Source organism: Oncorhynchus masou, chromosome 29, assembly GCF_036934945.1.
Source record: "Oncorhynchus masou masou isolate Uvic2021 chromosome 29, UVic_Omas_1.1, whole genome shotgun sequence".
In the NCBI taxonomy this organism is placed as follows: domain Eukaryota; kingdom Metazoa; phylum Chordata; class Actinopteri; order Salmoniformes; family Salmonidae; genus Oncorhynchus; species Oncorhynchus masou.
This window is the reverse complement of record NC_088240.1, coordinates 89,603,603-89,628,769: the sequence shown is the minus strand read 5'-3', so window position 1 is coordinate 89,628,769 and position 25,167 is coordinate 89,603,603.

The following is a 25,167-nucleotide window of genomic DNA, read 5'->3' as shown; positions in this document are numbered from 1 at the left end:
TATTGAGGTATGACCGTCAGGGGTGGACAGAAACCATATTCCGATTGAGTTGGGACTGTCAGGTGTGGACAGAAACCACATTCATATTGAGTTATGACTGTCTGGTGTGGACAGAAACCATATTCAGATTGAGTTATGACTGTCAGGTGTGGACAGAAACCATATTCCGATTGAGTTGGGACTGTCAGGTATAGACAGAAACTACATTTATATTGAGTTCTGACTGTCAGGTGTGGACAGAAACCATATTCATATTGAGTTATGACTGTCAGGTGTGGACAGAAACCATATTCATATTGATTTATGACTGTCAGGTGTGGACAGAAACCATATTCATATTGAGTTATGACTGTCAGGTGTGGACAGAAACCATATTCCGATTGAGTTGGGACTGTCAGGTGTGGACAGAAACCACATTCATTTTGAGTTATGACTGTCAGGTGTGGACAGAAACCATATTCCGATTGAGTTGGGACTGTCAGGTGTGGACAGAAACCATATTCATATTGAGTTATGACTGTCAGGTGAGGACAGAAACCATATTCATATTGAGTTGGGACTGTCAGGTGTGGACAGAAACCATATTCATATTGAGTTATGACTGTCAGGTGTGGACAGAAACCATATTCATATTGAGTTATGACTGTCAGGTGTGGACAGAAACCATATTCATATTGAGTTATGACTGTCAGGTGTGGACAGAAACCATATTCATATTGAGTTATGACTGTCAGGTGTGGACAGAAACCATATTCCGATTGAGTTGGGACTGTCAGGTGTGGACAGAAACCACATTCATATTGAGTTATGACTGTCAGGTGTGGACAGAAACTATATTCATATTGAGTTGGGACTGTCAGGTGAGGACAGAAACCACATTCATATTGAGGTATGACCGTCAGGGGTGGACAGAAACCATATTCCGATTGAGTTGGGACTGTCAGGTGTGGACAGAAACCACATTCATATTGAGTTATGACTGTCTGGTGTGGACAGAAACCATATTCAGATTGAGTTATGACTGTCTGGTGTGGACAGAAACCATATTCCGATTGAGTTGGGACTGTCTGTTGTGGACAGAAACCACATTCATATTGAGTTATGACTGTCAGGTGTGGACAGAAACCATATTCAGATTGAGTTATTACTGTCAGGTGAGGACACAAACCATATTCATATTGAGTTGGGACTGTCAGGTGTGGACAGAAACCATATTCATATTGAGTTATGACTGTCAGGTGAGGACAGAAACCATATTCATATTGAGTTGGGACTGTCAGGTGTGGACAGAAACCATATTCATATTGAGTTATGACTGTCAGGTGAGGACAGAAACCATATTCATATTGAGTTGGGACTGTCAGGTGTGGACAGAAACCATATTCATATTGAGTTATGACTGTCAGGTGTGGACAGAAACCATATTCATATTGAGTTATGACTGTCAGGTGAGGACAGAAACCATATTCATATTGAGTTGGGACTGTCAGGTGTGGACAGAAACCATATTCATATTGAGTTATGACTGTCAGGTGAGGACAGAAACCATATTCATATTGAGTTGGGACTGTCAGGTGTGGACAGAAACCATATTCATATTGAGTTATGACTGTCAGGTGTGGACAGAAACCATATTCATATTGAGTTATGACTGTCAGGTGTGGACAGAAACCATATTCATATTGAGTTGGGACCGTCAGGTGTGGACAGAAACCATATTCATATTTAGTTGGGACTGTCAGGTGTGGACAGAAACCATATTCAGATTGAGTTATTACTGTCAGGTGTGGACAGAAACCATATTCAGATTGAGTTATGACTGTCAGGTGTGGACAGAAACCATATTCATATTGAGTTGGGACCATCAGGTGTGGACAGAAACCATATTCAGATTGAGTTATGACTGTCAGGTGTGGACAGAAACCATATTCATATTGAGTTATGACTGTCAGGTGTGGACAGAAACCATCTTCATATTGAGTTGGGACTGTCAGGTGTAGACAGAAACCACATTCATATTGAGTTATGACTGTCTGGTGTGGACAGAAACCATATTCAGATTGAGTTATGACTGTCAGGTGTGGACAGAAACCATATTCCGATTGAGTTATGACTGTCAGGTGTGGACAAAAAACATATTCATATTGAGTTGGGACTGTCAGGTGTAGACAGAAACCATATTCAGATTGAGTTATGACTGTCAGGTGCGGACAGAAACCATATTCAGATTGAGTTATGACTGTCAGGTGTGGACAGAAACCATATTCATATTGAGTTATGACTGTCAGTTGTGGACAGAAACCATATTCAGATTGAGTTATGACTGTCAGGTGTGGACAAAAAACATATTCATATTGAGTTGGGACTGTCAGGTGTGGACAGAAACCATATTCATATTGAGTTATGACTGTCAGGTGTGGACAGAAACCATATTCATATTGAGTTATGACTGTCAGGTGTAGACAGAAACCATATTCAGATTGAGTTATGACTGTCAGGTGTGGACAGAAACCATATTCAGATTGAGTTATGACTGTCAGGTGTAGACAGAAACCATATTCATATTGAGTTGGGACTGTCAGGTGTGGACAGAATCCATATTCCGATTGAGTTGGGACTGTCAGGTGTGGACAGAAACCATTTTCATATTGAGTTGGGACCGTCAGGTGTGGACATAAACCATTTTCATATTGAGTTGGGACTGTCAGGTGTGGACAGAAACCATATTCATATTGAGTTGGGACTGTCAGGTGAGGACAGAAACCACATTCATATTGAGGTATGACCGTCAGGGGTGGACAGAAACCATATTCCGATTGAGTTGGGACTGTCAGGTGTGGACAGAAACCACATTCATATTGAGTTATGACTGTCTGGTGTGGACAGAAACCATATTCAGATTGAGTTATGACTGTCAGGTGTGGACAGAAACCATATTCATATTGAGTTGGGACCATCAGGTGTGGACAGAAACCATATTCAGATTGAGTTATGACTGTCAGGTGTGGACAGAAACCATATTCATATTGAGTTATGACTGTCAGGTGTGGACAGAAACCATCTTCATATTGAGTTGGGACTGTCAGGTGTAGACAGAAACCATATTCAGATTGAGTTATGACTGTCAGGTGCGGACAGAAACCATATTCAGATTGAGTTATGACTGTCAGGTGTGGACAGAAAACATATTCATATTGAGTTATGACTGTCAGTTGTGGACAGAAACCATATTCAGATTGAGTTATGACTGTCAGGTGTGGACAAAAAACATATTCATATTGAGTTGGGACTGTCAGGTGTGGACAGAAACCATATTCATATTGAGTTATGACTGTCAGGTGTGGACAAAAACCATATTCATATTGAGTTATGACTGTCAGGTGTAGACAGAAACCATATTCAGATTGAGTTATGACTGTCAGGTGTGGACAAAAAACATATTCATATTGAGTTATGACTGTCAGGTGTAGACAGAAACCATATTCATATTGAGTTGGGACTGTCAGGTGTGGACAGAATCCATATTCCGATTGAGTTGGGACTGTCAGGTGTGGACAGAAACCATTTTCATATTGAGTTGGGACTGTCAGGTGTGGACAGAAACCATTTTCATATTGAGTTGGGACTGTCAGGTGTGGACAGAAACCATATTCATATTGAGTTGGGACTGTCAGGTGAGGACAGAAACCACATTCATATTGAGGTATGACCGTCAGGGGTGGACAGAAACCATATTCCGATTGAGTTGGGACTGTCAGGTGTGGACAGAAACCACATTCATATTGAGTTATGACTGTCTGGTGTGGACAGAAACCATATTCAGATTGAGTTATGACTGTCAGGTGTGGACAGAAACCATATTCCGATTGAGTTATGACTGTCAGGTGTGGACAAAAAACATATTCATATTGAGTTGGGACTGTCAGGTGTAGACAGAAACCATATTCAGATTGAGTTATGACTGTCAGGTGCGGACAGAAACCATATTCAGATTGAGTTATGACTGTCAGGTGTGGACAGAAACCATATTCATATTGAGTTATGACTGTCAGTTGTGGACAGAAACCATATTCAGATTGAGTTATGACTGTCAGGTGTGGACAAAAAACATATTCATATTGAGTTGGGACTGTCAGGTGTGGACAGAAACCATATTCATATTGAGTTATGACTGTCAGGTGTGGACAGAAACCATATTCATATTGAGTTATGACTGTCAGGTGTAGACAGAAACCATATTCAGATTGAGTTATGACTGTCAGGTGTGGACAGAAACCATATTCAGATTGAGTTATGACTGTCAGGTGTAGACAGAAACCATATTCATATTGAGTTGGGACTGTCAGGTGTGGACAGAATCCATATTCCGATTGAGTTGGGACTGTCAGGTGTGGACAGAAACCATTTTCATATTGAGTTGGGACCGTCAGGTGTGGACAGAAACCATTTTCATATTGAGTTGGGACTGTCAGGTGTGGACAGAAACCATATTCATATTGAGTTGGGACTGTCAGGTGAGGACAGAAACCACATTCATATTGAGGTATGACCGTCAGGGGTGGACAGAAACCATATTCCGATTGAGTTGGGACTGTCAGGTGTGGACAGAAACCACATTCATATTGAGTTATGACTGTCTGGTGTGGACAGAAACCATATTCAGATTGAGTTATGACTGTCAGGTGTGGACAGAAACCATATTCCGATTGAGTTGGGACTGTCAGGTATAGACAGAAACTACATTTATATTGAGTTCTGACTGTCAGGTGTGGACAGAAACCATATTCCGATTGAGTTGGGACTGTCTGTTGTGGACAGAAACCACATTCATATTGAGTTATGACTGTCAGGTGTGGACAGAAACCATATTCAGATTGAGTTATTACTGTCAGGTGAGGACAGAAACCATATTCATATTGAGTTGGGACTGTCAGGTGTGGACAGAAACCATATTCATATTGAGTTATGACTGTCAGGTGAGGACAGAAACCATATTCATATTGAGTTGGGACTGTCAGGTGTGGACAGAAACCATATTCATATTGAGTTATGACTGTCAGGTGTGGGCAGAAACCATATTCATATTGAGTTGGGACTGTCAGGTGTGGACAGAAACCTCATTCATATTGAGTTATTACTGTCAGGTGTGGACAGAAACCATATTCAGATTGAGTTATGACTGTCAGGTGTGGACAGAAACCATATTCATATTGAGTTGGGACCATCAGGTGTGGACAGAAACCATATTCAGATTGAGTTATGACTGTCAGGTGTGGACAGAAACCATCTTCATATTGAGTTGGGACTGTCAGGTGTAGACAGAAACCATATTCAGATTGAGTTATGACTGTCAGGTGTGGACAGAAAACATATTCAAATTGAGTTATGACTGTCAGGTGTGGACAAAAAACATATTCATATTGAGTTGGGACTGTCAGGTGTGGACAGAAACCACATTCATATTGAGTTATGACTGTCAGGTGTGGACAGAAACCATATTCATATTGAGTTATGACTGTCAGGTGTAGACAGAAACCATATTCAGATTGAGTTATGACTGTCAGGTGTGGACAGAAACCATATTCAGATTGAGTTATGACTGTCAGGTGTGGACAGAAACCATATTCAGATTGAATTGGGACTGTCAGGTGTGGACAGAAACCATATTCAGATTGAATTGGGACTGTCAGGTGCGGACAGAAACCATTCAGAACGGCAGCATTCCCCTGCTGGGTGTTAGGAACGGCAGCCATCACCTGCTTGGTGATACGAACGGCAGCCATCTCCTGCTGGGTGATACGAACTGCAGCCATCTCCTGCTGGGTGTTAGGAACGGCAGCCATCACCTGCTGGGTGATACGAACGGCAGCCATCCCCTGCTGGGTGTTAGGAACGGCAGCCATCCCCTGCTGTGTGATAGGAACGGCAGCCATTCCCTGCTGGATGATACGAACGGCAGCCATCCCCTGCTGGGTGTTAGGAACGGCAGCCATCACGTGCTGGGTGATACGAACGGCAGCCTTCACCTTCTGGGTGATACGAACGGCAGCCTTCACCTGCTGGGCTATACGAACGGCAGCCATCCCCTGCTGGGTGTTCGGAACGGCAGCCATCCCCTGCTTCGTGTTAGGAACGGCAGCCATCACCTGCCCTGCTGGGTGTTAGGAACGGCAGCCATCCTCTGCTGGGTGTTAGGAACGGCAGCCATCCCCTGCTGGGTGATACGAACGGCAGCCATCCCCTGCTGGGTGTTAGGAACGGCAGCCATTCCCTGCTGGGTGATACGAACGGCAGCCATCCCCTGCTGGGTGTTAGGAACGGCAGCCATCACCTGCTGGGTGATACGAACGGCAGCCTTCACCTGCTGGGTGTTAGGAACGGCAGCCATCCCCTGCTGGGTGTTAGGAACGGCAGCCATCACCTGCTGGGCTATACGAACGGCAGCCATCCCCTGCTGGGTGTTCGGAACGGCAGCCATCCCCTGCTTCGTGTTAGGAACGGCAGACATCACCTGCCCTGCTGGGTCTTAGGAACGGCAGCCATCCTCTGCTGGGTGTTAGGAACGGCAGCCATCCCCTGCTGGGTGATACGAACGGCAGCCATCCCCTGCTGGGTGTTAGGAACGGCAGCCATCCCCTGCTGGGTGATACGAACGGCAGCCACCCCCTGCTGGGTGTTAGAAACGGCAGTGATTCAACATATAGAACCACCTAGAAATGAATAGACATTGATGGCTGATGTTCTGGTCAGAGGTGATAGGACGGCCACCTGCTGCTGTTAAATACAAGCTTTGGTGTTTTCTCTCTTAGAGATCTGAGGTAGCCTCAAGTCTCGTGGCTCATTAACGTCCATGTGAGCTGGACCCATCAGCTGCAGCTCAGTCAGACTAACTAATTAATAATGTTAATAATTATAATATATGCCATTTAGGAGACGATTTTATCCAGAGCGACTTACGCATGGGTGGTCCAGGGAATCGAACCCGCTATCCTGGCATTGTTTTACCAGCTGAGCATCTGATGACAACCACAAGTAACTGAGGACCTCTTTCCATCTACCTGTTGCTGTCTTACAATAGATTCACAATGTTCTCTACACTACCTGTCACTACTTTATTAGTTCTCTTTCTCATAGAGAATGACTGTGATGATGTTTCTCAGGTCAAGAGTGACTACATGTTGTCATGGAGAATGACTGTGATGATGTTTCTCAGGTCAAGCCTGACTACATGTTGTCATGGAGAATGACTGTGATGATGTTTCTCAGGTCAAGATTGACTACATGTTGTCATGGAGAATGACTGTGATGATGTTTCTCAGGTCAAGAGTGGCTACATGTTATCATGGAGAATGACTGTGATGATGTTTCTCAGTTCAAGCCTGACTACATGTTGTCATGGAGAATGACTGTGATGATGTTTCTCAGGTCAAGAGTGGCTACATGTTGTCATGGAGAATGACTGTGATGATGTTTCTCAGGTCAAGAGTGACTACATGGAGAATGACTGTGATGATGTTTCTCAGGTCAAGAGTGACTACATGTTGTCATGGAGAATGACTGTGATGATGTTTCTCAGGTCAAGAGTGACTACATGTTGTCATGGAGAATGACTGTGATGATGTTTCTCAGGTCAAGATTGACTACATGTTGTCATGGAGAATGACTGTGATGATGTTTCTCAGGTCAAACGTGACTACATGTTGTCATGGAGAATGACTGTGATGATGTTTCTCAGTTCAAGCCTGACTACATGTTGTCATGGAGAATGACTGTGATGATGTTTCTCAGGTCAAGATTGACTACATGTTGTCATGGAGAATGACTGTGATGATGTTTCTCAGGTCAAACGTGACTACATGTTGTCATGGAGAATGACTGTGATGATGTTTCTCAGTTCAAGAGTGACTACATGTTGTCATGGAGAATGACTGTGATGATGTTTCTCAGGTCAAGAGTGACTACATGGAGAATGACTGTGATGATGTTTCTCAGGTCAAGCGTGACTACATGTTATCATGGAGAATGACTGTGATGATGTTTCTCAGGTCAAGAGTGACTACATGTTGTCATGGAGAATGACTGTGATGATGTTTCTCAGGTCAAGAGTGACTACATGGAGAATGACTGTGATGATGTTTCTCAGGTCAAGAGTGGCTACATGTTATCATGGAGAATGACTGTGATGATGTTTCTCAGGTCAAGAGTGACTACATGTTATCATGGAGAATGACTGTGATGATGTTTCTCAGGTCAAGAGTGACTACATGGAGAATGACTGTGATGATGTTTCTCAGGTCAAGAGTGGCTACATGTTATCATGGAGAATGACTGTGATGATGTTTCTCAGGTCAAGAGTGGCTACATGTTGTCATGGAGAATGACTGTTATGATGTTTCTCAGGTCAAGAGTGACTACATGTTGTCATGGAGAATGACTGTGATGATGTTTCTCAGGTCAAGCGTGACTACATGTTGTCATGGAGAATGACTGTGATGATGTTTCTCAGGTCAAGAGTGGCTACATGTTATCATGGAGAATGACTGTGATGATGTTTCTCAGGTCAAGAGTGACTACATGTTGTCATGGAGAATGACTGTGATGATGTTTCTCAGGTCAAGAGTGACTACATGTTGTCATGGAGAATGACTGTGATGATGTTTCTCAGTTCAAGAGTGACTACATGTTATCATGGAGAATGACTGTGATGATGTTTCTCAGGTCAAGAGTGACTACATGGAGAATGACTGTGATGATGTTTCTCAGGTCAAGAGTGACTACATGTTGTCATGGAGAATGACTGTGATGATGTTTCTCAGTTCAAGAGTGACTACATGTTATCATGGAGAATGACTGTGATGATGTTTCTCAGGTCAAGTGTGACTACATGGAGAATGACTGTGATGATGTTTCTCAGGTCAAGAGTGACTACATGTTGTCATGGAGAATGACTGTGATGATGTTTCTCAGGTCAAGAGTGACTACATGTTGTCATGGAGAATGACTGTGATGATGTTTCTCAGGTCAAGAGTGACTACATGTTATCATGGAGAATGACTGTGATGATGTTTCTCAGGTCAAGAGTGACTACATGTTGTCATGGAGAATGACTGTGATGATGTTTCTCAGTTCAAGAGTGACTACATGTTGTCATGGAGAATGACTGTGATGATGTTTCTCAGGTCAAGAGTGACTACATGGAGAATGACTGTGATGATGTTTCTCAGGTCAAGCGTGACTACATGTTATCATGGAGAATGACTGTGATGATGTTTCTCAGGTCAAGAGTGACTACATGTTATCATGGAGAATGACTGTGATGATGTTTCTCAGGTCAAGAGTGACTACATGGAGAATGACTGTGATGATGTTTCTCAGGTCAAGAGTGGCTACATGTTATCATGGAGAATGACTGTGATGATGTTTCTCAGGTCAAGAGTGGCTACATGTTGTCATGGAGAATGACTGTGATGATGTTTCTCAGGTCAAGAGTGACTACATGTTGTCATGGAGAATGACTGTGATGATGTTTCTCAGGTCAAGCGTGACTACATGTTGTCATGGAGAATGACTGTGATGATGTTTCTCAGGTCAAGAGTGACTACATGTTGTCATGGAGAATGACTGTGATGATGTTTCTCAGTTCAAGAGTGACTACATGTTATCATGGAGAATGACTGTGATGATGTTTCTCAGGTCAAGTGTGACTACATGTTATCATGGAGAATGACTGTGATGATGTTTCTCAGGTCAAGTGTGACTACATGGAGAATGACTGTGATGATGTTTCTCAGGTCAAGAGTGACTACATGTTGTCATGGAGAATGACTGTGATGATGTTTCTCAGTTCAAGAGTGACTACATGTTATCATGGAGAATGACTGTGATGATGTTTCTCAGGTCAAGAGTGACTACATGGAGAATGACTGTGATGATGTTTCTCAGGTCAAGAGTGACTACATGTTGTCATGGAGAATGACTGTGATGATGTTTCTCAGGTCAAGAGTGACTACATGTTGTCATGGAGAATGACTGTGATGATGTTTCTCAGTTCAAGAGTGACTACATGTTATCATGGAGAATGACTGTGATGATGTTTCTCAGGTCAAGTGTGACTACATGTTATCATGGAGAATGACTGTGATGATGTTTCTCAGGTCAAGTGTGACTACATGGAGAATGACTGTGATGATGTTTCTCAGGTCAAGAGTGACTACATGTTGTCATGGAGAATGACTGTGATGATGTTTCTCAGTTCAAGAGTGACTACATGTTATCATGGAGAATGACTGTGATGATGTTTCTCAGGTCAAGAGTGACTACATGGAGAATGACTGTGATGATGTTTCTCAGGTCAAGAGTGACTACATGTTGTCATGGAGAATGACTGTGATGATGTTTCTCAGTTCAAGAGTGACTACATGTTATCATGGAGAATGACTGTGATGATGTTTCTCAGGTCAAGTGTGACTACATGGAGAATGACTGTGATGATGTTTCTCAGGTCAAGAGTGACTACATGTTGTCATGGAGAATGACTGTGATGATGTTTCTCAGGTCAAGAGTGACTACATGTTGTCATGGAGAATGACTGTGATGATGTTTCTCAGGTCAAGAGTGACTACATGTTATCATGGAGAATGACTGTGATGATGTTTCTCAGGTCAAGAGTGACTACATGTTGTCATGGAGAATGACTGTGATGATGTTTCTCAGGTCAAGAGTGACTACATGGAGAATGACTGTGATGATGTTTCTCAGGTCAAGAGTGACTACATGTTGTCATGGAGAATGACTGTGATGATGTTTCTCAGGTCAAGAGTGACTACATGGAGAATGACTGTGATGATGATTCTCAGGTCAAGAGTGACTACATGTTATCATGGAGAATGACTGTGATGATGATTCTCAGGTCAAGAGTGACTACATGTTGTCATGGAGAATGACTGTGATGATGTTTCTCAGGTCAAGAGTGACTACATGGAGAATGACTGTGATGATGTTTCTCAGGTCAAGAGTGACTACATGTTGTCATGGAGAATGACTGTGATGATGTTTCTCAGGTCAAGAGTGACTACATGTTGGAGGTAGCTGATCAAGTCGACCAAGACATTGCACTTAAATTGGGCTGCCTTGAAATCAGGTGAGTTCTATTTCAAATACTTGATATTTGATATCTTATAAACAGTGAATTTGTGTACTCGTCCAATATTCCATAATTAGATATACATTTTGACAACTCACAAATTGTTTATTATCTTTTGTTTTCTGTTACAGGAGATTTTTTAGGGAAATGCGAGGAAATGCCCTGGATAAGAAATCTAATTATGAATTATTAGAGTAAGTGATTATTTTACTTAAAGACCCAGTGCAGTCAAAAACTAGATTTTACTTGTGTTTTATATATATTTCCACACTTTGAGGTTGGAATAATACTGTTGAATTGTGAAAATGATGATAATGCCCTTTTAGTGTAAGAGCTGTTTGAAAAGACTGCCTGCAATTTCAGCCTGTTTTGGTGGGATGGAGTTTTGGCCTGCCTGGTGACATCACCAGGCGGTAAATTAGTTAATAGACCAATAAGAAAGAGAGTTCCAAACCTCTCTGCCCATAACTGCTTGTTTTCAGTTTCCCCCTCCACACCCAGACCACTCCAACACAGTCCTAGCAAAATTCTTGCTTGTGAAATTGCTATTTGCTAAGAAGATATTTTTGTTTATTTTTGACAATTTTAGTTGAAAACAATTCCAGTACTTAATTTTTACATAGAAATGATTTATATTGAGATTTTAAAAAAATGGCTGCATTGGACTTTGAAAAATAATGTATTTCTGTAGTAACAACATACACGTAATTATCTTAACACTATCTATGAACAGAGATCCTACAATTCACCTCTATGAGCCTGTGCTGTGCTGAGCCTTTCATCGTGTGTGTCCTCTCTCCTGGCTAGACGTATGTAGGCCAGTGTAAATTGACTGCCTTCCTTGTGAACCTCTCACTCTGGACACTTCGCAAATTGCACCCTATTCCCTATATCTCTGGTCAAACGTAGTGTAGTATGTAGGGAATAGGATACAATTTGGGATGTAGTCTCTGTTGAAATGTGTCTGATCTATTTATAGTGTTAGAATAATTTATCTTTATTCTCATCACCTCTACAGCGTCATTATAATGTCCCCACACCCCAGTGATGGCACTGTGATAGTGTGAACAGGACCCCCACTATTTTATAGCCCTTTCAATTCAATTCAAAGGGCTTTATTGGCATGTGAAACATATGTTTACATTGCCAAAGCCTTTCACACTCAGGGAAGGTGGCTGCCCGATAATGTCTGTCAGTTTAACCAAGGATGTGTCTAAAATCTCACCCTATTCCCTTTATAGGGTCCTGGTGAAAAGTAGTACCCTATTAGGTAATAGGGTGCGATGAGGGATGCAACCCAGGGTTCCTGCTGGGAAACAGCCATGTTAAACTCATTAAGGTCCTTTGGGCTCCCGAGTGGCGCAGCAGTCTAAGGCACTGCATCTCAGTGCTAGCGTTGTCACTACAGACACCCTGGTTCGATTCCAGGCTGTATCACATCCGAACGTGATTGGGAGTCCTGTAGGGTGGAGCACAATTGACCCAGCGTCATCCGTGTTAGGGTTTGACTGGGGTAGGCCGTCATTGTAAATAAGAATTTGTTCCTAACTGACTTGCCTAGTAAAATAAAGGTTAAATAAATAAAATGAAGTGGAACTGACAGCATTTTAGCAACATGACATCTTATTAAAATATCTTCATATACACCCCAAGGAAGAATAAAAAACGATATGAGGGGGAAAAGTCAGTGCATCCCGAATGGAAGCAGCAAACAATGTACCAGGCCAGCTGTGATTTACAACCTGATAGCAATATTTTCTGAAATGTATTGGTGAATTATATTAATCTTGCATTGAACTGCATTAATCAATTCTGCAAACAATGCCTTAGTGTATGCCATGGAACACTGAGTCAAGTAGAACCTATTTTTAAAACCTCTTATGAAATTAATTTTGTAGTATAAACTGGGAATTTGATGATGTTGAGTGATATTATGATTGTCTGTTTGTTTCATATCTGCAAAGCAGTTAAAACGCTATCAGTTCCAATTTAACTGAGCAGCTTCACACTGTCACCACCGGTTACCACAGAATCCTGTCTCTGGCTTATTCACAACAAAAAAGATGCAATCTGAAGATTTGACCTATCAGCCACAGCGTGTAGACTATGGCTACTGTACGTCCCAAGTGGCACACTGTTCCTTACATAGTGGGTTACTTTTGTCTCACTATGTAAGGCACTATAGGGAATACCGTGCAATTGGGGACGGAGCTAGTTTTATGTTCCTCATTGGAGCACGGTGGTGGTGGTGGAGAAAGGCCGTTGGTAACTTTATGTTCCTCATTGGAGGACGGTGGTGGAGGAGAAAGGCCGTTGGTGACTTTATGTTCCTCATTGGAGCACGGTGGTGGTGGAGGAGAAAGGCTGTTGGTGACTTTATGTTCCTCATTGGAGCACAGTGGTGGAGGAGGAGAAAGGCTGTTGGTGACTTTATGTTCCTCATTGGAGCACGGTGGTGGTGGAGGAGAAAGGCTGTTGGTGACTTTATGTTCCTCATTGGAGCACGGTGGTGGTGGTGGATGAGAAAGGCCGTTGGTGACTTTATGTTCCTCATTGGAGCACGGTGGTGGAGGACGAGAAAGGCTGTTGGTGACTTTATGTTCCTCATTGGAGCACGGTGGTGGAGGTGGAGAAAGGCCGTTGGTGACTTTATGTTCCTCATTGGAGCACGGTGGTGGTGGTGGATGAGAAAGGCCGTTGGTGACTTTATGTTCCTCATTGGAGCACGGTGGTGGAGGAGGAGAAAGGCTGTTGGTGACTTTATGTTCCTCATTGGAGCACGGTGGTGGTGGAGGAGGAGAAAGGCTGTTGGTGACTTTATGTTCCTCATTGGAGGACGGTGGTGGAGGAGGAGAAAGGCTGTTGGTGACTTTATGTTCCTCATTGGAGCACGGTGGTGGAGGTGGAGAAAGGCCGTTGGTGACTTTATGTTCCTCATTGGAGCACGGTGGTGGTGGAGGAGGAGAAAGGCTGTTGGTGATTTCATGCTCCTCATTGGAGCATGGTGGTGGTGGTGGAGAAAGGCCGTTCGTGACTTTATGTTCCTCATTGGAGCACGGTGGTGGTGGTGGAGGAGAAAGGCCGTTGGTGACTTTATGTTCCTCATTGGAGCACAGTGGTGGAGGAGAAGAAAGGCCGTTGGTGACTTTATGTTCCTAATTGGAGCACGGTGGTGGTGGTGGAGGAGAAAGGCCGTTGGTGACTTTATGTTCCTCATTGAAGGACGGTGGTGGAGGAGGAGAAAGGCTGTTGGTGACTTTATGTTCCTCATTGGAACACGGTGGTGGAGGAGAAGAAAGGCCGTTGGTGACTTTATGTTCCTCATTGGAGGACGGTGGTGGAGGAGGAGGAGAAAGGCTGTTGGTGACTTTATGTTCCTCATTGGAGCACGGTAGTGGTGGTGGAGGAGAAAGGCCGTTGGTGACTTTATGTTCCTCATTGGAGGACGGTGGTGGAGGAGGAGAAAGGCTGTTGGTGACTTTATGTTCCTCATTGGAGCACGGTGGTGGAGGAGAAAGGACGTTGGTGACTTTATGTTCCTCATTGGAGGACGGTGGTGGAGGAGGAGAAAGGCTGTTGGTGACTTTATGTTCCTCATTGGAGCACGGTGGTGGAGGAGAAAGGCCGTTGGTGACTTTATGTTCCTCATTGGAGCACGGTGGTGGTGGAGGAGGAGAAAGGCCGATGGTGACTTCATGTTCCTCATTGGAGCACAGTGGTGGTGGAGGAGAAAGGCCGTTGGTGACTTTATGTTCCTCATTGGAGCACGGTGGTGGTGGAGGAGGAGAAAGGCCGTTGGTGACTTCATGTTCCTCATTGGAGCACGGTGGTGGTGGTGGAGGAGAAAGGCCGTTGGTGACTTTATGTTCCTCATTGGAGCACGGTGGTGGAGGAGGAGAAAGGCCCTTGGTGACTTTATGTTCCTCATCGGAGCACGGTGGTGGTGGTGGAGGAGAAAGGCCGTTGGTGACTTTATGTTCCTCATTGGAGCACGGTGGTGGTGGTGGAGGAGAAAGGCCGTTGGTGACTTTATGTTCCTCATTGGAGCACGGTGGTGGAGGAGGAGAAAGACCGTTGGTGACTTCATGTTCCTCATTGGAGCACGGTGGTGGTGGTGGTGGAGGAGAAAGGCCGTTGGTGACTTTATGTTCCTCGTTGGAGCACGGTGGTGGTGGAGGAGGAGAAAGGCCGTTGGTGACTTTATGTTCCTCATTGGAGCACGGTGGTGGAGGAGGAGAAAGGCCGTTGGTGACTTTATGTTCCTCATTGGAGCACGGTGGTGGTGGTGGAGGGGAAAGGCCGTTGGTGAATTTATGTTCCTCATTGGAGCACGGTGGTGGTGGTGGAGAAAGGCCGTTGGTGACTTTATGTTCCTCATTGGAGCACGGTGGTGGTGGTGGAGGAGAAAGGCCGTTGGTGACTTTATGTTCCTCATTGGAGCACGGTGGTGGAGGAGAAGAAAGGCCGTTGGTGACTTTATGTTCCTAATTGGAGCACGGTGGTGGTGGTGGAGGAGAAAGGCCGTTGGTGACTTTATGTTCCTCATTGAAGGACGGTGGTGGAGGAGGAGAAAGGCTGTTGGTGACTTTATGTTCCTCATTGGAACACGGTGGTGGAGGAGGAGAAAGGCCGTTGGTGACTTTATGTTCCTCATTGGAGGACGGTGGTGGTGGAGGAGGAGAAAGGCTGTTGGTGACTTTATGTTCCTCATTGGAGCACGGTAGTGGTGGTGGAGGAGAAAGGCCGTTGGTGACTTTATGTTCCTCATTGGAGGACGGTGGTGGAGGAGGAGAAAGGCTGTTGGTGACTTTATGTTCCTCATTGGAGGACGGTGGTGGAGGAGGAGAAAGGCTGTTGGTGACTTTACGTTCCTCATTGGAGCACGGTAGTGGTGGTGGAGGAGAAAGGCCGTTGGTGACTTTATGTTCCTCATTGGAGGACGGTGGTGGAGGAGGAGAAAGGCTGTTGGTGACTTTATGTTCCTCATTGGAGCACGGTAGTGGTGGTGGAGGAGAAAGGCCGTTGGTGACTTTATGTTCCTCATTGGAGGATGGTGGTGGTGGAGGAGAAAGGCCGTTGGTGACTTTATGTTCCTCATTGGAGCACGGTGGTGGTGGAGGTGGAGAAAGGCCGTTGGTGACTTTATGTTCCTCATTGGAGCACGGTGGTGGAGGAGAAAGGACGTTGGTGACTTTATGTTCCTCATTGGAGCACGGTGGTGGTGGAGGAGAAAGGCCGTTGGTGACTTCATTTTTCCTCATTGGAGCACGGTGGTGGAGGAGGAGAAAGGCCGTTGGTGACTTTATGTTCCTCATTGGAGCACGGTGGTGGTGGTGGAGGAGAAAGGCCGTTGGTGACTTTATATGTTCCTCATTGGAGCACGGTGGTGGTGGAGGAGGAGAAAGGCCGATGGTGACTTCATGTTCCTCATTGGAGCACGGTGGTGGTGGAGGAGAAAGGCCGTTGGTGACTTTATGTTCCTCATTGGAGCACGGTGGTGGTGGAGGAGGAGAAAGGCCGTTGGTGACTTTATGTTCCTCATTGGAGCACGTTAGTTGTGGTGGAGGAGAAAGGCCGTTGGTGACTTTGTTCCTCATTGGAGCACGGTGGTGGTGGAGGAGGAGAAAGGCCGTTGGTGACTTGATGTTCCTCATTGGAGCACGGTAGTTGTGGTGGAGGAGAAAGGCCGTTGGTGACTTTATGTTCCTCATTGGAGCACGGTGGTGGTGGAGGAGGAGAAAGGCCGTTGGTGACTTCATGTTCCTCATTGGAGCACGGTGGTGGTGGTGGAGGAGAAAGGCCGTTGGTGACTTCATGTTCCTCATTGGAGCACGGTGGTGGTGGTGGTGGAGGAGAAAGGCCGTTGGTGACTTTATGTTCCTCGTTGGAGCACGGTGGTGGTGGAGGAGGAGAAAGGCCGTTGGTGACTTTATGTTCCTCATTGGAGCACGGTGGTGGAGGAGGAGAAAGGCCGTTGGTGACTTTATGTTCCTCATTGGAGCACGGTGGTGGTGGTGGAGGGGAAAGGCCGTTGGTGACTTTATGTTCCTCATTGGAGCACCGTGGTGGTGGAGGAGGAGAAAGGCCGTTGGTGACTTTATGTTCCTCATTGGAGCACGGTGGTGGTGGTGGAGGAGAAAGGTCGTTGGTGACTTTATGTTCCTCATTGGAGCACGGTGGTGGTGGAGGAGGAGAAAGGCCCTTGGTGACTTTATGTTCCTCATTGGAGCACGGTGGTGGAGGAGGAGAAAGGCCGTTGGTGACTTTATTTTTCCTCATTGGAGCACGGTGGTGGAGTAGAAAGGCCGTTGGTGACTTTATTTTTCCTCATTGGAGCACGGTGGTGGAGTAGAAAGGCCGTTGGTGACTTTATGTTCCTCATTGGAGCACGGTGGTGGAGGAGGAGAAAGGCCGTTGGGGACTTTATGTTCCTCATTGGAGCACGGTGGTGGTGGTGGAGGACAAAGGCCGTTGGTGACTATATGTTCCTCATTGGAGCACGGTGGTTGTGGAGGAGAAAGGCCGTTGGTGACTTTATGTTTCTCATTGGAGGATGGTGGTGAAGGAGGAGAAAGGCCGTTGGTGACTTCATGTTCCTCATTGGAGCACAGTGGTGGTGGAGGAGAAAGGCCGTTGGTGACTTTATGTTCCTCATTGGAGCACGGTGGTGGTGGAGGAGAAAGGCCGTTGGTGACTTTATGCTCCTCATTGGAATACGGTGGTGGTGGAGGAGGAGAAAGGCCGTTGGTGACTTAATGTTCCTCATTGGAGCACGGTGGTGGTGGAGGAGAAAGGCCGTTGGTGACTTTATGTCCCTCATTGGAGCACGGTGGTGGTGGAGGAGGAGAAAGGCCGTTGTTGACTTTATGTTCCTCATTGGAGCACAGTGGTGATGGAGGAGAAAGGCCGTTGGTGATTTTATGCTCCTCATTGGAGCACGGTGGTGGTGGAGGAGGAGAAAGGCCGTTGGTGACTTTATGTTCCTCATTGGAGGACGGTGGTGGAGGAGGAGGAGAAAGGCCGTTGGTGACTTTATGTTCCTCATTGGAGCACGGTGGTGGTGGAGGAGGAGAAAGGCCGTTGGTGACTTTATGTTCCTCATTGGAGCACGGTGGTGGTGGAGGAGGAGAAAGGCCGTTGGGGACTTTATGTTCCTCATTGGAGCACGGTGGTGGAGGAGGAGAAAGGCCGTTGGTGACTTTATGTTCCTCATTGGAGCACGGTGGTGGTGGTGGAGGGGAAAGGCCGTTGGTGACTTCATGTTCCTCATTGGAGCACGGTGGTGGTGATGGACGAGAAAGGCCGTTGGTGACTTTATGTTCCTCATTGGAGCACGGTGGTGGTGGACGAGGAGAAAGGCCGTTGGTGACTTTATGTTCCTCATTGGAGCACGGTGGTGGTGGTGGAGGAGAAAGGTCGTTGGTGACTTTATGTTCCTCATTGGAGCACGGTGGTGGTGGAGGAGGAGAAAGGCCCTTGGTGACTTTATGTTCCTCATTGGAGCACGGTGGTGGAGGAGGAGAAAGGCCGTTGGTGACTTTATTTTTCCTCATTGGAGCACGGTGGTGGAGGAGAAAGGCCGTTGGTGACTTTATGTTCCTCATTGGAGCACGGTGGAGGAGGAGAAAGGCCGTTGGGGACTTTATGTTCCTCATTGGTGCACGGTGGTGGTGGTGGAGGTCAAAGGCCGTTGGTGACTATATGTTCCTCATTGGAGCACGGTGGTTGTGGAGGAGAAAGGCCGTTGGTGACTTTATGTTTCTAATTGTAGGATGGTGGTGGAGGAGGTGAAAGGCCGTTGGTGACTTCATGTTCCTCATTGGAGCACGGTGGTGGTGGAGGAGAAAGGCCGTTGGTGACTTTATGTTCCTCATTGGAGCACCGTGGTGGTGGAGGAGGAGAAAGGCCGTTGTTGACTTTATGTTCCTCATTGAAGCACAGTGGTGATGGAGGAGAAAGGCCGTTGGTGATTTTATGCTCCTCATTGGAGCACGGTGGTGGTGGAGGAGGAGAAAGGCCGTTGGTGACTTTATGTTCCTCATTGGAGGACGGTGGTGGAGGAGGAGGAGAAAGGCCGTTGGTGACTTTATGTTCCTCATTGGAGCACGGTGGTGGTGGACGAGGAGAAAGGCCGTTGGTGACTTTATGTTCCTCATTGGAGCACGGTGGTGGTGGAGGAGGAGAAAGGCCGTTTTGGACTTTATGTTCCTCATTGGAGCACGGTGGTGGAGGAGGAGAAAGGCCGTTGGTGACTTTATGTTCCTCATTGGAGCACGGTGGTGGTGGAGGAGGAGAAAGGCCGTTGGGGACTTTATGTTCCTCATTGGAGCACGGTGGTGGAGGAGGAGAAAGGCCGTTGGTGACTTTATGTTCCTCATTGGAGCACGGTGGTGGTGGTGGAGGAGAAAGGCCGTTGGTGACTTTATGTTCCTCATTGGAGCACGGTGGTGGAGGAGGAGAAAGGCCGTTGGTGACTTTATGTTCCTCATTGGAGCACGGTGGTGGTGGTGGAGGGGAAAGGCCGTTGGTGACTTTATGTTCCTCATTGGAGCACCGTGGTGGTGGAGGAGGAGAAAGGCCGTTGGTGACTTTATGTTCCTCATTGGAGCACGGTGGTGGTGGTGGAGGAGAAAGGTCGTTGGTGACTTTATGTTCCTCATTGGAGCACGGTGGTGGTGGAGGAGGAGAAAGGCCCTTGGTGACTTTATGTTCCTCATTGGAGCACGGTGGTGGAGGAGGAGAAAGGCCGTTGGTGACTTTATTTTTCCTCATTGGAGCACGGTGGTGGAGTAGAAAGGCCGTTGGTGACTTTATTTTTCCTCATTGGAGCACGGTGGTGGAGTAGAAAGGCCGTTGGTGACTTTATGTTCCTCATTGGAGCACGGTGGTGGAGGAGGAGAAAGGCCGTTGGGGACTTTATGTTCCTCATTGGAGCACGGTGGTGGTGGTGGAGGACAAAGGCCGTTGGTGACTATATGTTCCTCATTGGAGCACGGTGGTTGTGGAGGAGAAAGGCCGTTGGTGACTTTATGTTTCTCATTGGAGGATGGTGGTGAAGGAGGAGAAAGGCCGTTGGTGACTTTATGCTCCTCATTGGAATACGGTGGTGGTGGAGGAGGAGAAAGGCCGTTGGTGACTTAATGTTCCTCATTGGAGCACGGTGGTGGTGGAGGAGAAAGGCCGTTGGTGACTTTATGTTCCTCATTGGAGCACGGTGGTGGTGGAGGAGGAGAAAGGCCGTTGTTGACTTTATGTTCCTCATTGGAGCACAGTGGTGATGGAGGAGAAAGGCCGTTGGTGATTTTATGCTCCTCATTGGAGCACGGTGGTGGTGGAGGAGGAGAAAGGCCGTTGGTGACTTTATGTTCCTCATTGGAGGACGGTGGTGGAGGAGGAGGAGAAAGGCCGTTGGTGACTTTATGTTCCTCATTGGAGCACGGTGGTGGTGGAGGAGGAGAAAGGCCGTTGGTGACTTTATGTTCCTCATTGGAGCACGGTGGTGGTGGAGGAGGAGAAAGGCCGTTGGGGACTTTATGTTCCTCATTGGAGCACGGTGGTGGAGGAGGAGAAAGGCCGTTGGTGACTTTATGTTCCTCATTGGAGCACGGTGGTGGTGGTGGAGGGGAAAGGCCGTTGGTGACTTCATGTTCCTCATTGGAGCACGGTGGTGGTGATGGACGAGAAAGGCCGTTGGTGACTTTATGTTCCTCATTGGAGCACGGTGGTGGTGGACGAGGAGAAAGGCCGTTGGTGACTTTATGTTCCTCATTGGAGCACGGTGGTGGTGGTGGAGGAGAAAGGTCGTTGGTGACTTTATGTTCCTCATTGGAGCACGGTGGTGGTGGAGGAGGAGAAAGGCCCTTGGTGACTTTATGTTCCTCATTGGAGCACGGTGGTGGAGGAGGAGAAAGGCCGTTGGTGACTTTATTTTTCCTCATTGGAGCACGGTGGTGGAGGAGAAAGGCCGTTGGTGACTTTATGTTCCTCATTGGAGCACGGTGGAGGAGGAGAAAGGCCGTTGGGGACTTTATGTTCCTCATTGGTGCACGGTGGTGGTGGTGGAGGTCAAAGGCCGTTGGTGACTTTATGTTCCTCATTGGAGCACGGTGGTTGTGGAGGAGAAAGGCCGTTGGTGACTTTATGTTTCTAATTGTAGGATGGTGGTGGAGGAGGTGAAAGGCCGTTGGTGACTTCATGTTCCTCATTGGAGCACGGTGGTGGTGGAGGAGAAAGGCCGTTGGTGACTTTATGTTCCTCATTGGAGCACCGTGGTGGTGGAGGAGGAGAAAGGCCGTTGTTGACTTTATGTTCCTCATTGAAGCACAGTGGTGATGGAGGAGAAAGGCCGTTGGTGATTTTATGCTCCTCATTGGAGCACGGTGGTGGTGGAGGAGGAGAAAGGCCGTTGGTGACTTTATGTTCCTCATTGGAGGACGGTGGTGGAGGAGGAGGAGAAAGGCCGTTGGTGACTTTATGTTCCTCATTGGAGCACGGTGGTGGTGGACGAGGAGAAAGGCCGTTGGTGACTTTATGTTCCTCATTGGAGCACGGTGGTGGTGGAGGAGGAGAAAGGCCGTTTTGGACTTTATGTTCCTCATTGGAGCACGGTGGTGGAGGAGGAGAAAGGCCGTTGGTGACTTTATGTTCCTCATTGGAGCACGGTGGTGGTGGAGGAGGAGAAAGGCCGTTGGGGACTTTATGTTCCTCATTGGAGCACGGTGGTGGAGGAGGAGAAAGGCCGTTGGTGACTTTATGTTCCTCATTGGAGCACGGTGGTGGTGGTGGAGGAGAAAGGCCGTTGGTGACTTTATGTTCCTCATTGGAGCACGGTGGTGGAGGAGGAGAAAGGCCGTTGGTGACTTTATGTTCCTCATTGGAGCACGGTGGTGGTGGAGGAGGAGAAAGGCCCTTGGTGACTTTATGTTCCTCATTGGAGCACGGTGGTGGAGGAGGAGAAAGGCCGTTGGTGACTTTATGTTCCTCATTGGAGCACGGTGGTGGTGGAGGAGGAGAAAGGCCGTTGTTGACTTTATGTTCCTCATTGAAGCACAGTGGTGATGGAGGAGAAAGGCCGTTGGTGATTTTATGCTCCTCATTGGAGCACGGTGGTGGTGGAGGAGGAGAAAGGCCGTTGGTGACTTTATGTTCCTCATTGGAGGACGGTGGTGGAGGAGGAGGAGAAAGGCCGTTGGTGACTTTATGTTCCTCATTGGAGCACGGTGGTGGTGGACGAGGAGAAAGGCCGTTGGTGACTTTATGTTCCTCATTGGAGCACGGTGGTGGTGGAGGAGGAGAAAGGCCGTTGGGGACTTTATGTTCCTCATTGGAGCACGGTGGTGGAGGAGGAGAAAGGCCGTTGGTGACTTTATGTTCCTCATTGGAGCACGGTGGTGGTGGTGGAGGAGAAAGGCCGTTGGTGACTTTATGTTCCTCATTGGAGCACGGTGGTGGAGGAGGAGAAAGGCCGTTGGTGACTTTATGTTCCTCATTGGAGCACGGTGGTGGTGGAGGAGGAGAAAGGCCCTTGGTGACTTTATGTTCCTCATTGGAGCACGGTGGTGGAGGAGGAGAAAGGCCGTTGGTGACTTTATTTTTCCTCATTGGAGCACGGTGGTGAAGGAGAAAGGCCGTTGGTGACTTTATGTTCCTCATTGGAGCACGGTGGTGGAGGAGGAGAAAGGCCGTTGGTGACTTTATGTTCCTCATTGGAGCACGGTGGTGGTGGTGGAGGAGAAAGGCCGTTGGTGACTTTATGTTTCTCATTGGAGGACGGTGGTGTAGGAGGAGAAAGGCCGTTGGTGACTTCATGTTCCTCATTGGAGCACGGTGGTGGTGGAGGAGAAAGGCCGTTGGTGACTTTATGTTCCTCATTGGAGCACGGTGGTGGAGGAGGAGAAAGGCCGTTGGTGACTTTATGTTCCTCATTGGAGCACGGTGGTGGTGGAGGAGGAGAAAGGCCGTTGGTGACTTTATGTTCCTCATTGGAGCACGGTGGTGGTGGAGGAGGAGAAAGGCCGTTGGTGACTTTATGTTCCTCATTGAAGCATGGTGGTGGTGGAGGAGAAAGGCCGTTGGTGACTTTATGTTCCTCATTGGAGCACGGTGGTGGTGGAGGAGGAGAAAGGCCGTTGGTGACTTTATGTTCCTCATTGAAGCACGGTGGTGGTGGTGGAGGAGAAAGGCCGTTGGTGACTTTATGTTCCTTATTGGAGCACGGTGGTTGTGGAGGAGAAAGGCCGTTGGTGACTTTATGTTCCTTATTGGAGCACGGTGGTGGTGGAGGAGGAGAAAGGCCGTTGGTGACTTTATGTTCCTCATTGAAGCACGGTGGTGGTGGAGGAGAAAGGCCGTTGGTGACTTTATGTTCCTCATTGGAGCACGGTGGTGGTGGAGGAGGAGAAAGGCCGTTGGTGACTCTATGTTCCTCATTGAAGCACGGTGGTGGTGGTGGAGGAGAAAGGCCATTGGTGACTTTATGTTCCTCATTGAAGCACGGTGGTGGTGGAGGAGAAAGGCCGTTGGTGACTTTATGTTCCTCATTGAAGCACGGTGGTGGTGGTGGAGGAGAAAGGCCGTTGGTGACTTTATGTTCCTCATTGGAGCACGGTGGTGGAGGAGGAGAAAGGCCGTTGGTGACTTTATGTTCCTCATTGGAGCACAGTGGTGGAGGAGGAGAAAGGCCGTTGGTGACTTTTTGTTCCTCATTGGAGCACAGTGGTGGAGGAGGAGAAAGGCCGTTGGTGACTTTATGTTCCTCATTGGAGCACAGTGGTGGAGGAGGAGAAAGGCCGTTTGTGACTTCATGTTCCTCATTGGAGCACAGTGGTGGAGGAGGAGAAAGGCCGTTGGTGACTTTATGTTCCCAAAGCAAATGATTTGTTTGTTCTGGACATATTTGCGTTCGTATGTATTTTCTGACTGACTGTATGTTGCAGAGCCAGAACAACACCACTCCACCACACGGGGATATTTGAAAGCCAAATGGCCTGGGTGAATGGTGATGTTATATATATAGGCCAGACTGTGTACTTGGCCTATACAGAGAGAGACCGCTGGCTGGATCTTAACCAAATGATAGGGCTATGGAGGGGTGGGGAGTGTGTGGCGTTGACGACACAGTAGCTAGCTATGGCAATGGCCTCAGTCCTGTTGCCATCTGCCAGCTGACAGGTGCTCTATCTGGAGCCCACTGAAAACAGAGTCGTTCTTTAAGAGGGAATTATGCTGTTTTAAAGACAATCTCTTTTTAAATAACTCTCAAGTAAAAAAAATGTTTTAGAAGTAGTGTTTTCACATGTCAGGCTTGATACAGAGTCAGTGACAATGAAAATGTAAAAAAAATGTTTTTGATTTGATTAAAATTCTTTAAAAACACTACTCTGGTTATATATTAATTCAATTTCACCTGCTGCTGACCTCGTTTTGGTGAAATGAGCACACATTCTTGTTGATCAATGCTGTAACGCAGTACTCTTTTTGCTCTGTCCTCTGCAGAAAAGATGTGGGTTTACGAAGATTCTTCCCCAAGAGTTTGCTGGACTCTGTGAAGGTAAGAAGACCTACTTTGCTCTCTTTCCCCATCCTGGGGGTTCTAACATAGGCCTCTGCAAACAGGGACATTGTTCAGATTGAAACAGTGCCATCACCTGGCTGGCTGGCTGGCTGGCTGCTCTTCATAGTCTTACCCCAGAGAATAGGTGTCCCAGTTCTGCACAAACCTCACAGTCCTATTGGAAAGCGTTCCGGTGGAATGGTCAGGCTCTCTCTTCATCCTTCATCCTCTCTGTTTCTGTGTCTGCCCTTACAGGGCTCCAGACTGTGACCATTTACTCACATTTTGCGACCCGTTCACTTAGCTGTACGAGTTAAATGTATTACTAGTCACACTGGTGCAATCTGCACATTCTACCTGGTCACCTCAATCAAAACGTATTTTGATTTTGGGCAAATAAAACCATGAATTTGTCAAACAGTAAAGTGCATTATCCTCATGACTCCTATAATAAAATTGTTGTCCCTGCCAC